We start from the raw sequence: 15601 nt of genomic DNA on the forward strand, positions 1-15601 counted from the left end.
CAAAGACCCAGCTCTGAAGTATGCAGCTGATGGTGGTAGAGGCTCAGGAGGCACTGGCTGCTTATCCTAATTATCCTGATCATGCCAACAATTTCTTTTTTTATGATATAATTTGCAAATTGGCAGGATTCAATTAAAATTGGTTTCTGGTGAAGATATATGTTCACTCTTTAGCACAGTTTAATTCAAGTCTAAATTGTAGTTGTTATTTTAGTTTTACTGTCTACATACAGTATGATGGTGTATGTACTCTAAATCAGTTTGGGTTAAATAAATGTAATATCTAAATGCAAGTATGCAACACTGTTTAACACAAATTATGATTTTGTTTCTCAACAGATGCAACTTTTGATTGCTTTCCATACGTTGGCTGTGCACTACCAGATCCAGCAATGGGGAATGAAATAATATGAAATAATTCAAAACTATCTCCCTGTATATAATAGCATTCTAAAGAATGGATGTGATCAAACAGGTATTTTAAATAAGATACTGTAATACAGAGAATAACATTGCCTCAAGGTCAATTGCACAGCTGCAATGAGGGCTAGGAAATATTCTTCTATATGTTTATGTCTGTCTTTTCCATTACTCACCTAGCAGGCAGCAGTGTGTTAAGAACCCCTGCTACTGTGAAAAGGAATCAAAGGCAGCAAAAAGGCAGGTATGGTATGGAATGTGAATGTTCACATGTCCATTTTATGTGGCTGTAAGACCCTCCTCACTTGGTATAGAAAAACACTTACTGCTAATGTAAATAGCAAGGCAGCATAAATCAGGAGCCACACGCAGCCTGGGAGAATATCGTGTAATAGTTATTGCGAAATGAAGTGGCATTGGGATCAATATCCCACTATATCTCACTCTGGCGTAATGGCGCAGGGGGAAGCTGGAGGCCAAGGGAGTCCGGTCCCTACACCCCACCATGGGCCTATAAATCTGCCTGACCTGCAGCCGGCTTATTAAAGTGCATAGACAATCAGCAGCAGCCATCCAAAAATACAAGCTTACTTACTGACCTGGAGTCAGGGGAATGGATACCTTTACCTTGTCTAAGGGCAGAGGTTAAAGGCTGATTGAGGCTATAGCATCATCACACCCTACTGTACAGAGAAACAGTGAAGTGTTGGTTTTAGCTCAGCATTAATAATGTTAATTTAATTTAAATGAAGTTCGAACATCAGCACGGCAAGGAATACTGTAGATTAATTTCTGTTTCTGTTATAGTAAACCCAGTATTTTGTGTGTAGGTTTTTATATTCTATTTATTAATGTATAAATGTGTCTGTTTGTCTTCTATTCATAGTATCTTGAGGCACAACTTTTCTTCTGCCAGTATGAAGCCAGCAATTATGCTGTCTAAGATGTGGCTTATGCACCAAAATTAAACATTAGTGTGTTGTTCGCCGAGGAATCTGCAGTGCTGTCAGTAATTATTTCATAATAAATGAAATGAGAGAGAAAATGATTTTCAAGGTTATGATTCCAAGGTTGAGATTTTCCCTCTCGAAAATCGTCTTTTGGAGTTCAAGTTTGAATCTTATGACCACACAGCCACAAAGGCTCTGGTTTGCTCTTGGTATAGCATAGTGATTAGTTTGGTGTGACTGTGTGTGTCATCACTTGTGTATTGTGAGTTTGTCATCGGGACATATAACATCTTATACACAGCCTAAGATAAACACAGAATAAGACACATAGTAAGATAAACAGAATAAGAAAGGCATATCAGAACATATTACAAAGGCAGTACCCATAATAGTGTGAAAAAAGCTGTTTTTGAAATGGTTGGTATTTGAGTGGGTTGTTGTTTTGTAGTGTCTAGCAGCGGGCAGTATATACTACGTTAGCCTGGTGAGAAGGGTCAGAGATTATTTTCTGTGCTCTGACTAACAGATTTGTTGTTAGAAGAGCAATGACTTTAATAATTAGAGAAGGAGGCCTAAGATCTGTAATGACTGAGGAACAATGTGCTGGAAACTTTTTGTTTTGTTTTTTGAGTGACATCAGAATGCCGTGGATGTATAAAAGAGAGGAAGTTTTTTATTTACATATATAATTTTTTTTTTTTGGTTTTTGAGAAAGCAAAGTCTTTTGGGTGGCTTTTATTTATTTTATGCATAATATGTCTGTGCACTGTCCTTTTTTTACCCTCAGGTTGTAATATTACTTCATAACAAACAGCACAAAGCCTAGAGACAGATATGAGTGCAAAATAGCAATATAATGATAACAACATTCTGTGATTTGCCAGTTTATTCAGGTTTTATCCATTTATGCGTAAGAGCTTGTTGCAAGCAGCCTTGGGGCAGATATTATTGGTCAGTTAGAAGAATGTTGGCAAACTGCTATGAATAGTAATTGTAATAAATTGACATGAATAGTGAGAACTGTGTTTCACTTTCGTTTTCTTAGAGACACGTGTTTGAAAGATTGAAGACTGTTGACAATGATGCATTTCTCGTATGTCTTGCAGGTCTGTGAAGTAAGCCTATTCTGCTTCAGAGTTGGTAAGTGTTTCCTTGAACCTTTTTTTTTCTCATTGTAGTTTCACCACATGTATGAGACTTTAGAGGAAAAACTTTCTTTGAGGAAAATTTGTATTTTACAGATTTAATCTCCAAGCAAACTCTTGAGAACTTGACTGGAAAAAAGAAGTATCAGCTAAAGGGTTTAGAGTTTAAATAATAAGAGAGGGTGTGCAAAACGTCTCTACTGATAGATCCATTACATCCACATATCCCATTCTTTCTAAACCATACCCTATTATTGTCAAAAAAGATTGTCAAGGATCCTTTTGGTAACACTTTGGGAATGAACCCTGTCCCTACTCTGAATAATTCACAGTCTGAAACACATCGGGGCCGTCTTCAATACTAATATGTAATTGGGTAAAATGGATAAATTTAATGAATAGAGGTATGATTTCTTAATTTTTTGTCTTTTAATTATATGTTTTTTGTCAAACTGTGAGTGGTGAGTGAGTCGTAAAATAAATAAAATTTAAATTTCTGTTTTTTTTTTTTTAAGAATTAACTGAAAATAAACATTGTTGATAAGCTCCACTTAAAATAGATAAATAAACAAATAAGCTTTCACAATCATTTGTCCCAAGGTGGCTTTGGTAAAATACAATCAAACAATCCAAAATGTTTGGAGTATGTTATTGACCTAAAGTATTTTAAAGTATAATATACATTCCAAACATAACAAGGGCTATTAGCATTATAATTCTTTCAGTTTCTCCTTTTAACATGGTTGAAACATGACATCAAAAATGTTGAAAAATGGTTGCCAGTAGTAGCAGTCCAAATGCTAACTTAATGCTAAATGTTTACTTTTTATTCAAAAGGTAATAAACTGAAATGGCTTTTACAGCATTTGTAACCCCAATGAGCAATGTATTCTAATGTTATATTTTAATAATAAGTGTTTAAATCTAACAGTCACCTCACAAATTATTACCAGGTGCAAAAAAATCAGATGATGATGTATTATCGTGAAGTGTGAAATGATGAGTCTTACGAAAATAAAAAATCGAATTAAACAAGCAGCTTGGCCTCACAGGCTATCATATGTGCAATGATGGTTCATTAATTTGTTATATCTTACTGAAAACCTGTTTATTGACATCTTGGATATATATTCATCATTTTTAATTTCTTATTTCAGAGCACAGACTGTATCTGGATTGGTTTTAAGGCAAGCTGATGATTACATAATACAAGTTTTTCTTATGAGATAAATTTATAATGGTTCAATATAACAGACAATTCAAGCTTTCCTAATTAGCTGTCTGTATCCAGAAGAAGTACTAATCAACGACACTGAAATGGTGTTTTATTTTGTTTAATTCAGTAATTTACTCAAGTGTAATTTTGTGGCTTTGAAGTCCACTTACAGTATGTTATTGCACGCGCATGATCATTTGTTTGATTGCACACACACACAAACACACACACAGGCACAGTGGTTATTTAGGGATATGTACATGCACATGGATTTGGATAACCACTACAGAGTAATTTCATTGTCAGCATTTTCATGTTTGCTTACTGTTCTTCAGTGAACTTGACCTATCATGAGCCGTCTTACACATAAACACATACAGCGGACACCTTTTCTTCCACCTGTCACTACTCTGACCTTGAACCTAGAAGGGATAGCAGTCCAGAGGACAAAGGTGAGGATGGTATGGTTTTGTAGATTAGAACCGGGGCTGATTTTCAAGGGGAACGTAAAGATAAAGGATGAGGACTGGAATAGACTTGGGCCAGAGCAGACTGCACTAAAAAGCTGTTTGTACCACAGGTGATGCTCTTAACAAGATTTTTGTGTGGAAATCACATGTAAAAATGTGCAGCACAGACTGACCTTTGCCCTCTGTGTGTGAGGATCTGTGACCAGTAGCTGACCCGTAATCCTCTACTAAATGGTTTGACAATGGAGAGACTTATTGATCTGGTCAGTCTTCTGGCAAAAGGGTCAAGAGCCTGACACATGGCCTGAGTCTGCTTTGTGTCTGCAGGTAGAGTGGCGTTATCATTTCTGGGGCTCGGTTTGTCTTTCCACCACCTGTAGTCATGTGCTACAGTGTGTATGGATCAGGCTTCTGTTTCAACTGCGACACTGGCTTCATACTTCTGTTCTCACGTCACTCGCTACACCGTGTTAATTAGGATTACAATGAGGCTATGTGTAAAAAATTGAAAAAATAACACATTAGAGGGTGTATGACAGGTTCAGGAAATAGCTTCTTTTTCTCTTTAAGACAGCACAAATTGCTTAAAGTAAAGCTTATGCATGAGAGCTTTAGTAACCTACACCATCTAACCCCCACCAAAAATAACACGTCTGCAAGCTCCCTCTCAGAGCCCCCAGCTTTCCCCACTGTGCCTGGGCGGCTGCTCTCCTCTGGGCTCAACCAAAAGAGGGCTGGCCAGTTCTCACATCTGGCCAGACAGAAGAACAGAGAAAACACTGGGAAATTCTCCTGCCGACCACTAGTTTTCCCTCTTGAATACTGGAACCTTCCCTCCCTCCCTCCCTCTCTCGCTCTCTCTCTCTCTTTCTCACTCTCACACTTGGATTCTTTTGGAGTGACCAGTGATAGAGCAACATCTGGAAGGAGCAGCAGTTTTCTTTCCTTGTGCTTTTTTGGGGAGATCTAGGCCCCCGATAATCCGTCTCCCTCGTCATTAAAGGAGCTGAATAAACACAGGCCTCTTCCAGTTGTTCCTATGAATTTCCTCACCAGGCGTCAGGAGACCCAGGCAGGGGCTACTGGATCAAAGCAGCCGGCAGCCCCATGTGTGCCGAGAGTGAGAGTGCGTTCCGGGGTTGGGCCCATTACCTTTCTCCCTGGAAGCCTTGGAGGCTACTAGGTCACTGGCTGTCAGCTCTTTGGCCCAAGCTCAGCACAGGAGGAGGAGGAGGAGGTGGCGAAGGAGGGAAAGGAAAGTAAAAGGAAAGGAAAAGAAAAAGATATGAAGGGAAAAGAGAAGAAAAATTGACCAAGGGAGATCTACAGATACTGTATGAGAGAAGATGACAAGACAGAACATGAGAGGACAGGAGAAAAGTAGATAGAAACAGGCTTGCCGATACATGAAAGAGACCTCTTAAGTTTTAGAAAGTGTGACAGTCTTTAGGTCTACATATTTGACTTGAATGACCTCACACAGGACTCTTTTGTTTGGTTGTTTTGGGAGAAGCTTAACACAGCACTTGCGACTATCTATTAGACAGTGGGAGTACTATTGCAGTGAATTTATTGTAATGCAGAAAACTGTGCAAAGCTAAGTGTATTTAAACACCTATGTAAAAGTTTATTCACAGGTATTGCAAGATTGTCAACAGAGCTAACACATTGTCCAAGTTTATGTGTGTACCACTCTAATGCACTGACCCTTGTGTGACATTAATTTTCTAATTCCCTGCACTTCCTGGCAATCAACTTAGAGGGGCAGTGGTTCGCTGGAAAAGTTTGCAGTGGAGGCAATTAACGGCAGAAATCTAAGCAGTAGCAGCAACAACAGCAGCAAAATCAACGGAGGCAGAATAGGATGATGCTCTGCGCTGTAATTGTTTCCCAGAAAGATAATAAAATTTATCAAATTGCATCCCTTGCACGTTGAAGAAACAAAAATCACCAATTTTAAATGGTCAGTGTAGTTAACTTACCTGGATACTAGCTGCATAATGTGCAGATGTGGTTGGAAATGATCATAGTGTGTGTGTGTGTGTGTGTTTGTGTGTGTGTGTGTGTGTGTGTGTGTGTGTGTGTGTGTGTGTGTGTGTGTGCGTGTGCGTGTGTGCGTGTGCGTGCGTGTGTGTGTGTACAAATGGCCCTGTGGTCGTCATCAGGCTCCCATCAGCCCCTCCATTAGTTACTGAGCTGTGGGTCCGTGCTGGAGCCTACCTGCCCTGAATACAGATTAGGAGAGGAGAGTATGGGCAGCAAGCACAATGAAGACAAACACAAATGCACGCACACACAACACACAAGATAGCATTAACATATTATCTACTTTGACATACAGTGACATATTTTGACACACGCACTCATAATCAAAGTAATTGCATTCTACACACCTAAGTGACTGAGATGTTGCATCATACGCATGGAATAATAGTAAAATCATTAAAAACATTTCTGTATATTTCCTCTGGCTGATGAAAGCATACATGTCTGATTACTGCCTATCACTGGACAATGACACACTGGCGCCTGTGGAGAGCACTTCATCTGGTGCAGGCAGATCATAGCTTACACTTTCTGAAATAATGTCACACACAGCAGAGTACACACACTGGCAGCCCAGCACAAAGGCAAATATGGTTGCATACTTCTCTTCTCCTTCTGGAGCCAGAGACTCACGTGCTCGTGACAGGAAATCTGCAGGCAGTCATTGCACCGAGCCAAGTAAACACGCAGCTGCCACGCTCACTGATGATGTTTTCACATGTGCCGCTGCTATGTTGGAGGCGTAGGCACGCGCCTGTATGTGTGTACAGACACACAAATACAGCTTGAAAATATATTCATAAAAAATGTATGTGGCAGAATATCCATGTAAAGGGATTGTTTAAAATAAAACCACGTCAACGTGATGGTTTTACTTGCTTATTTTTGTGGAAACACTTTTAATTTAAATGCACTTTAGTCTCAGAAAGAAAAATGTCATTTCAAAATAAATGATTATGGATTTATTGTTTTGTTGTTTATTTGATTTTGGTTTATATGTCAAAACTGCAGATGATTGCATCTCTAAAACATCACAGTTTTCAGAAAATGATTTAAAATAGCCAGTGTTTTTCAGACCTTCTCACGTGTGAAGTTAGGGCAGAGGAAGAACGTGAGGCTATAGAAACCTCATCAGTAATTGTGCTTATGTTTAAAGAGATGTCAGAAAAAAGAAGAAGTGGGTGTCCAGGTTGAGTTCAAGGCAGAAGACCAGGGCACTGCCTTGGAGTTCAAGCAAGAGCTGTAGGGCACAAGGGCTGGGGGAAGGGCAGAGGGCGTGTGACGGCTTCTGTGCGTCCCTCCAGCAGCGCAATGGGACCCTTGGGAGACCTGGGTCAGGAGGCCTCCCTCCAGCCTCCCTACATTACTGTGCCATTTAAAGCCACCCAGCATCTATTTCCTCCAATAAAAACTAATAACCTTTTCTGTCGGAAATCGCGGCAGCTCTTGAGTGCTGTAGCAGAGGCCTGGCTGGATGGCCTGTAATTGCGGTCCAGAAGTCCCCCTGTACTTTATTTTTTGCAGTGTTTTGGATTTGATTTTTTCCCCGGTCCCTCTTGGTCCTCTGCGCTTTGCGGCTGATTGCCTGCACAGCTCGCCCCACACTCAGTAATCAGACAGGAGCTGGAGAGGGGGCAAAACAGCAACTCAAGGACCTTTTTATAATTGGGAGGAATTTGGAGGGCAGTTGGACTTTACATTTGGTATCAGAATAGGTTGTGATGGTGACTGTGCTGGCTGAATAACAGAGGTGGCAAAGCCCCCATTACAGTTAAGTAGTTCATTGTGAGGCAGCTATGAATAGTCTACATGTACATCTGCTCTGTTACTGTCCATTTGCCATTGGGAGGGTCGTGACATAATTGTGGAAACTAGCTAAAACTATCCATGCACCGCGGTTCTGAGAAGAGATTCCTAGAAGACTTCACACACATTTTCGCCTGGGCTTGAATGCTATTCCAGCATGTTACTAGATATACTGTACTAAATAATACTGAGAGCCTACTTTTTCATAGAATAAGAAACCCATTTGTTTTGATTTTGATTTTTAATTTTTGTTGCAGTGATTCATGTTGTTTAGGGGCTCTGTTTACATAGCAAATAGTAATGAACAAGGTTTTACATGCAGCTCTGTTACTCATAAATTATACCCCTTCGATTTTTATATGTAATAGAGAATTGTAAATGTTTGTTCTTTCTGTGACATTTTGTAATTTTCTGCATTACAATGACTTTAACAGAAGAAATGTAGAAAACTCACAAACCAGTTCATAATATCTAATAAGACTGTAGAGCGTTAATACATATATTTGTATCACAAATCCTTTAGACTAACAGAATGTGGCTCTACAACTGGCAGCAATTATATCTCTTCTTAAATAATGTTTCAGTGCTTTTTTCTTATCATGTTCTTAGCAGGAACTTGTGTTCAAGCAGCGACTCTGCTAGGCTATGGCTAAATTATAGAGTAATTTTGGAAGCCCGACAGTGTTAGCTACCTCTGCGCCTACGGTAGTATTGAGGTGAATTCAGATTCAGCTCTGTTCAGGATGCCCTGGAGCTTGGAGCCCCAGATTGTCCAGGAGTTAAAGAGGTCTAGAGTGCAGCCATAAGGGAACTGTAGTGTGATAAGAATTGTAGTTGTATGATTATCCATCTGTCTTTGGATAATTATAGTCTGGTTTATCCAAATTAGCTGGTATAATTAATCCATTAAGGTTTGCATCTACCATGTGTATAAATATATACATGCGGTTGCTTGAGTTTTATTAATCACATTATATATTATATTTATATATACAGTATATATTGTCCAACATAAAGTCACCCTTCTTCTTTTTGTCTTATTTCTTCTTCCTCTTCCTCACTGTATATCTCAGATGAAGGAAACAGGAAGACAGTGTCAATATGCCAAACCTCATCTGCAGATCAATCTACAAACCAGCAATAATTAACAATTTGCTCAGCATACGTCATAGATTCTCTTACTATTTGCAGAATTGATTTAAATGAAACATGTCCGAGTGCAGAGAAGAGCTCAGTGAGGGTGGGGATTTGGGAGGCAAAGGAGAGCAAAATCGGGGGGTCATACTATTGGGAACAAACTCTGGGGTCTGATGAGTTGGCCAGTTTTCAGTTGCATGAGGAGAAGGGTGTGCTTGGGGTTGCACTACTGGATATGAATTGAAGAGAGTTGTAAGCACACCTGGGGTCAAAATCTGGGTCTATCCATGCACTGCACCGATATAAAGGCAGCATGCACCCACTGCCACACAGAGCCACTGCCCCCAAGGCATAGAGGCCACAGCCTATCCTTGCTCTCCCACAGTACAAACCAATATCTGTGGTCCAACAGAAAAGATTATTCTTATTTCCACAATGCCTGGTATTGGGTGGACATATCTTCTCATTGTAGGAGGGCAGTACTACTCTTTTTGTGTTCCTGTGTCGTGCTGATGTTTTAAATTTGAAATGAAAGGTATTTCCGAGAATTAGGAAACAGGAGACTGTCACAGACCTTGCTAAATTTTTGTTATACATTGTTTTATTGAATGAATCAGCTAATCAGTATAATCAGGGTGTTCACCCTGTTTTTGATTTGAAATTTCATTATACCACAATCTGGATCAGTAATTTTACATGTACACTCTAGAGTGTGAGGCATACCTTACCTTCAGCCTGTAAGGAAAGTGTCCCGTCTTTAAAGTATTTTCTTATATTGATTTCATAGAACACAAAAATACCCTTGAAAACTTAACCCTTGAAACCTTTATTATGTTGTGTTGCACAAAAAATGTTTTGTTGAATCTAGAACAGGTAAAAACATCTGAATTGAGTTCACCACATCTCCTCATATAGGTGAGGTGAGGTGTGTATGTGTGTGTGAGAGAGAGAGAGAGAAAGCTTTACATACATGTGGACAAAAAAAATGTAGTGACAAAAGACAAAATGGAAAAGGTCAAAGTAAGACATAAAAATTGCAAAGCTTTAGGGGGCGACGAATTAAAAAAAGTATAAAGCTTAAACAAGAAATAATGACCAAAACCAAACCATGATTATTATTAGCTGTTACACGACTGTTTGTTTGTGTGCCTGTTACAATATAAGTATGAAATCCAGCAGGGTCATTTGTGTACTTTTGTACTCTGTCTAATACTGACTCATAGGCAAATTGAGTCAGATGAGCTAGATGTGTTTTCTAGACATCTCAGTTCAGCTCCTGTCACGTGCAAGGCAATGAACTTGACTTGAAACGTAGGTAAATTCAGTTGGTGAGTAATACACCATAATGAGGAGATCAGTAATTATTATTGAGCCTGTGTGCATACTGTTGCTCGTGGCCTGTGTGAGCACTGTTATTTCCATGAATGTGTCTAGTGTTGTATATGAGTGAGCGAGCAGTGTAATGTAGTAGTCCGTGTCATTTTCACATGGAGCCTAACCGTACTCTGTTGTCATTTTCACTTCCTATACATATTTTAACATTTTAGCCCCTTTAGCATTAGATTGTTTACTCTCCCCCATAGGCTGGATAGCTTCTAGTCTTCTCTGGCCTGTGTTTGGCTGTCCCACAAAATATTAATGAAGGTAATGAGGGGATGCGGCTACCACACAAAGTGCTAAAGAAGTGGTGAGATTTCCCAAGCTGTTCCCCAGCTTGTCCAACTAGGCACCGTAAAAGGACTTTGCTGCTTTTAAACAAATGAAATTTCTGTACCACCAAAATAAGAAGAGATGGGCGAAAGTTACGCTTCCATACAAAAAACAAGGAATCTGCACATGCAAAATTACCTCACATCTAGCAACTGTTCACTACTCAAAGTGGTTGAAATGTGCAGTGTTGTAATAAAGCTTTGCTTGATTTTAGCTGATCATCTAGTGCTTGTAATCACATACTGTATGTCAGAGGCTTGGGCTAAAGTGTTGGAGCATCAATGTTACAGTGAAAAAAACTCAATGTCGCTGACCAGAGGCCCTTTACTTTCACCTCATGAGTCAGCCTGAGTCTTTTTGCATATATACTTAAAGGTGTGCATTGTTTATTTTTTCAAACTATTTCTCGAACGAATAACCCAAGATTAGACACTTTCCTGCGATTCCAAAGTTGTTAGAAATCGGCCCCAGTATGTCCATAAAAATCAGACAGATATAACATTATAAATCCATAAAAAAATAAAAATTGCTACTATTATAGTGCATGATTGGTATTCAGAAGTCAAAGCACGTAGAAGAAGTATATGTATATGTTCAGGTTTAGGTATGTTGATTTTGGGGCCATACATACAGAAATCAACTACATTTTGCAGTATTTAAATGTAAAATGGTCACAGTTTATCTAGATAGAAGGCAGTTTGGTCTTTAATCTTTGTCTTTTAAAACCTTAACACAGCCTAGTTTAGCACCAAACCTAGACTATTTAATATACTGTCACATATGATGAAGACAAGCTCAGAGCTCACATTGCCTGATAAATTAACCCTTTCCACTTTTTCCTTTTCTTTCTGTGTTCTTTCTATGTGTTCCTGTTTTTGTGTTTCAGAGTATTACTGTATGTTTGTGTGCACACTTCCTTAATTGCATTAAGAGGATGACGCACTTTCTTACTCTGTTTAAGCTCACTTTAATTGCCTCTGAATGGTGCGCTAGGGAAGCAGGGACTGACGGCACAATGTGGACATGCAATTAGCTATCTTTCATAAGACGCTCCAGGGAAAAAGAGAGGGCTCCAATTCATAAAGGAATTTCACACACAAGGCAACAAATGCTATTTTGTGTCATTGCTGTGGTGGCATCTTGATGGAATGGCATTTCATTCATTAAAGGATCAGACATTCAGGGAAAGCAAGACAGAGAGTTCCAGTCAAAGAGAAAGAAGAGGGATTGTGATAAAAGGGGGGGGGGGGCGCGCATTGGTAGCAGGAGACCAAGATATAGGTGAGGTGCAAATAAAAAATGAGAACGGAAAGAAAGGAAGAGTTAGCAAGATAGGAGAAGGACTGAGGAAAGAGTGATCGAGGTAGATCACACTAGAGACAGAGGGAGATGTGTGCCCTGGTGAATTTTCACCTCAGTTTGGAAAGAATGCACCACAGATGGCTCAATGACAGAATGGCTCCAGAAATTGCCAGGCCTGCACTGTGGTTTAAATTTACAAACACATTCATTTAACATATTCCCTCCAGCCTGACATATCAAGCGGAAGGAGAGGGAGGTGACAAATGTTTTTAAAGCAAAGGAGTTAAGCATTCAGGATGCTGCCGAAAATAACATTATTTTAAAGGTGAATGTTTTGCTGTTGGTTAAACACACTGTTGTCAAAACACTGCAGCTGCTTCTTGGTTGTGCTCAATCGGAAGTTAAATCAGAGGAGAAGTAATGTGACCCCTTTATCTTATTCTAACATAAACTTTTCACATGCCTTCCCTGATCATTATTTCAGTCCATAAAACCATTATACTTTATGAATATTAATTTCTTTAGATATTTTTTAGGCATGTCTGATGTAGATTGACAACAATATTGTAAGAAGCTCTTAAAAGGTGATATTAGTTTATGATCCTTTATCTAGATTGGGACAGGCTGCACATGCATTTTTCATGTGTATGAATTTATAAGTGTAAGGCATTAAATGAATGACGTCATGCAATAGGTAAATGGTATTGTTGTGACTCGTATCAGAAGATTTTAATATCATACAATGTAATAGGTAGCTCAAACAGCACTGCTGATGCTCTGTATCTCCTCCAGCTGCCCCTCCTTTTCCGTTTCCCTCTCCTTGTTCTGATTTTTTTTATGCTTTTCCCCTATTTCATTTTCTATGCCCCCCACCACCCCATCCCTGATACCACTTCCCCCATCTTGGACAATCTCTCTCTGTCTCTTGCTGTCTCTCCCGTTCTTCCTCTCTCTGTCTCTCTCATCCCAACTCCATTCTCCCTATCCCTCCCTCCACTCTTCTTCATTTAATAGTGGACCTAAGAGTGGTTGCCATGTCGACCAGCCGGCATATTACTATGGCAACCAGTCTGAGCGAGGCGAGGCTGCTGATTAGGGAGAGATGTGTAGTGTAGCCTGGCCAGCGGAGGGTGGGGAGGAAAAGGGGGAAATGGTGTTGGGGTAGTGGGGGGGTGGGAGTTGTATATTATAGGTCTGAACATTTTGTGTGTGTGTGTGTGTGTGTGTGTGTGTGTGTCAGTGTGTGTGTGCGCGTGCGCGTGTGCAGTTCAAAAAAAATTTGTAGAGACGGGTCAGCTCTCTAATAATAAGTCAAAAGACATTTTATTTCGGATTTCAGATCACAATGCTACCTGCAGCCATGAACTGTCTAGATGTGTCTGATATTGTTTCGCTTTCTTTAACAGAAATCTTAAAAGGAATCTCTTAATATCTCTCTGTGCTTACCATGATCACATAGGTACTTTTTATGTACAGCACCTGATTCTCTTAGCTGAAGCAGACTTTTGGAAAAATTCTCCTAAAGAGATTATGGATGATAAAGAGTACATTTCCATGTGTATTATACATGAACTGACTTAACGTTTCCCTCTAGGCCCACATTGCTGAGCTACTTTGTTTTGTCGATATATAGGCAAACCTGAGCCAGGATGGAAACGGTGCTCTTCTTGTATTTGGGCAGAATCATATCTAGAGTTATGACATGTGAGGGACGGAGCAGGCAAAGCTTTTAAAAAGCTGCGCCCTCCTCCAAGAACACTAATGAACGCTATAGAGGATGCTTCAGACCTCCCAGATCCATCAGAGAAACTAATTACAAGATCCAATTAAAGAGAGAGAGGAAGAAGAAAGGGATGAGAGAAAAAGAGAGAGAGAAGCCGGGGGGGGGGGGGGCTCCGTTTACCATTGACACAGCCAAGCCGTCAGCTCATTCAAGACAGTAATTATAGCTTATTTATTATTCATCCTTGAACTAAATAAGAGCATGACATTTCAATAACAATAATAAGGGCAGAAAAAAGGCAGCACAAACTACAGACTTACTAATTGCAGTGCTCAGAGATTAAACAACTGGAAAAATGTTGTTATTTACTTATTCATAACATCTAGACCAACCGTAAGAGCATAGCAATGCACTTCGCTGAAAATGAGTCTAAGGGGTTCTCTCATGAGATCTCCCTCGTGGACATAATAATCCTCGACAAACCCAGGATGCCATGCTTCCCTTAACAAGTGTTTTTGGGGTCTGTAACACTGGGCAATGACTTAACAACTTTCTCTCACTGTTTTTATTGTGACTATGTCTCATTAGAATGAGTGCTGCAATATGGTGTCTGGCCTTAAATTTTCAACAAATTTTCAAATCTTTGGCTTTTAGTCCACCATGCACATCAATTTATTTACTGCAGACGTGATTCACAAAACGTGAAAACGTTTATTGTTGAATTTATTTCTTTATATTGTGATATCAGTTTATCCAGCTTCCATAAGGCCCACAAACCTTATCTTCTCATCCTCCCTTTCTGTCCATACACCCATCTTGCCACCTGTCCTTCCCCTAAGCTGAACTCTGAGGCACCTCATTAAGACTGCCAGCTCTTGGTCTCACTGGCTATGGCAGAGGTGAAGAATATCACATAATCATGAAGTGGAGATGGCATTACACTCATTACAAATTATAGATGAGTTTTATTGTGTGGTGGCTGGCCTGGTAGACTAGTGCTTAACTTAAATGACTGTTACAGGGGGTCTGCAGGTCCATACCTCCCCTCTGAAATCTTCCCCATCCCTCCAAAAGGGAGTAACATTTATTGAAACAGTCTGTGCTAACATTAGGCTTTTGTATATTGTATCATATCACATATTTCTGAATATTTTCATTTTTCTTTTTTCTGGAAACTACCTTACAGAGACTTAGCCAGATCAGAAGACAGCAGTGGATTACTGCAATACTACTACGGCTTATTTGTAAAAGATGAGCTGCTGTTTTATCCAAATTTAAATCATGTGAGGGGCATTTTCTGCTCATTAAATATAGATATTGGTATATTAAAATATAGTATAGTGAGTATTGGCCAGGCTTGAGCCAGTAAAAGTCCATAAACAAAACCCATGACAGTTGTAATTGATTGGTTGTTGAGTACCTATATCTGCCTTTGAATGTATTTGATCAAACAGAGAAGACTTTGTTGTCTCCTGTCATTTACCTGCCAGGCACTAAGAATAACTGTTTTTGATCATACAATTCTTATGTTAGTTCTCATGACTTCCATTATGGCACTGAGCTGAGAAACAAAAAAAAAGAAGAAGAAAAAATAGGAAAAACTAAGACAAACAGCAATCTGTGATTTGCCTTTGATTTTATCTATTTGCATTTATGTTTTCATCCAAGCCACTCAA

The 15601-nt window shown here is 39.5% G+C and overlaps 1 long non-coding RNA gene across 1 annotated transcript in view; it reads left to right on the plus strand.

Moving 5' to 3' along the window:
• LOC120798771 overlaps nucleotides 1-15601 on the plus strand; it is a 165579-nt gene that overhangs the window by 142183 nt on the left and 7795 nt on the right. Inside the window, exon 4 of the long non-coding RNA XR_005708771.1 lies at nucleotides 2477-2510. This is a non-coding gene — a long non-coding RNA (uncharacterized LOC120798771). The remainder of the gene's footprint in view (nucleotides 1-2476; nucleotides 2511-15601) is intronic.

This window comes from Xiphias gladius, chromosome 1 (genome assembly GCF_016859285.1).
Source record: "Xiphias gladius isolate SHS-SW01 ecotype Sanya breed wild chromosome 1, ASM1685928v1, whole genome shotgun sequence".
NCBI lineage: Eukaryota > Metazoa > Chordata > Actinopteri > Istiophoriformes > Xiphiidae > Xiphias > Xiphias gladius.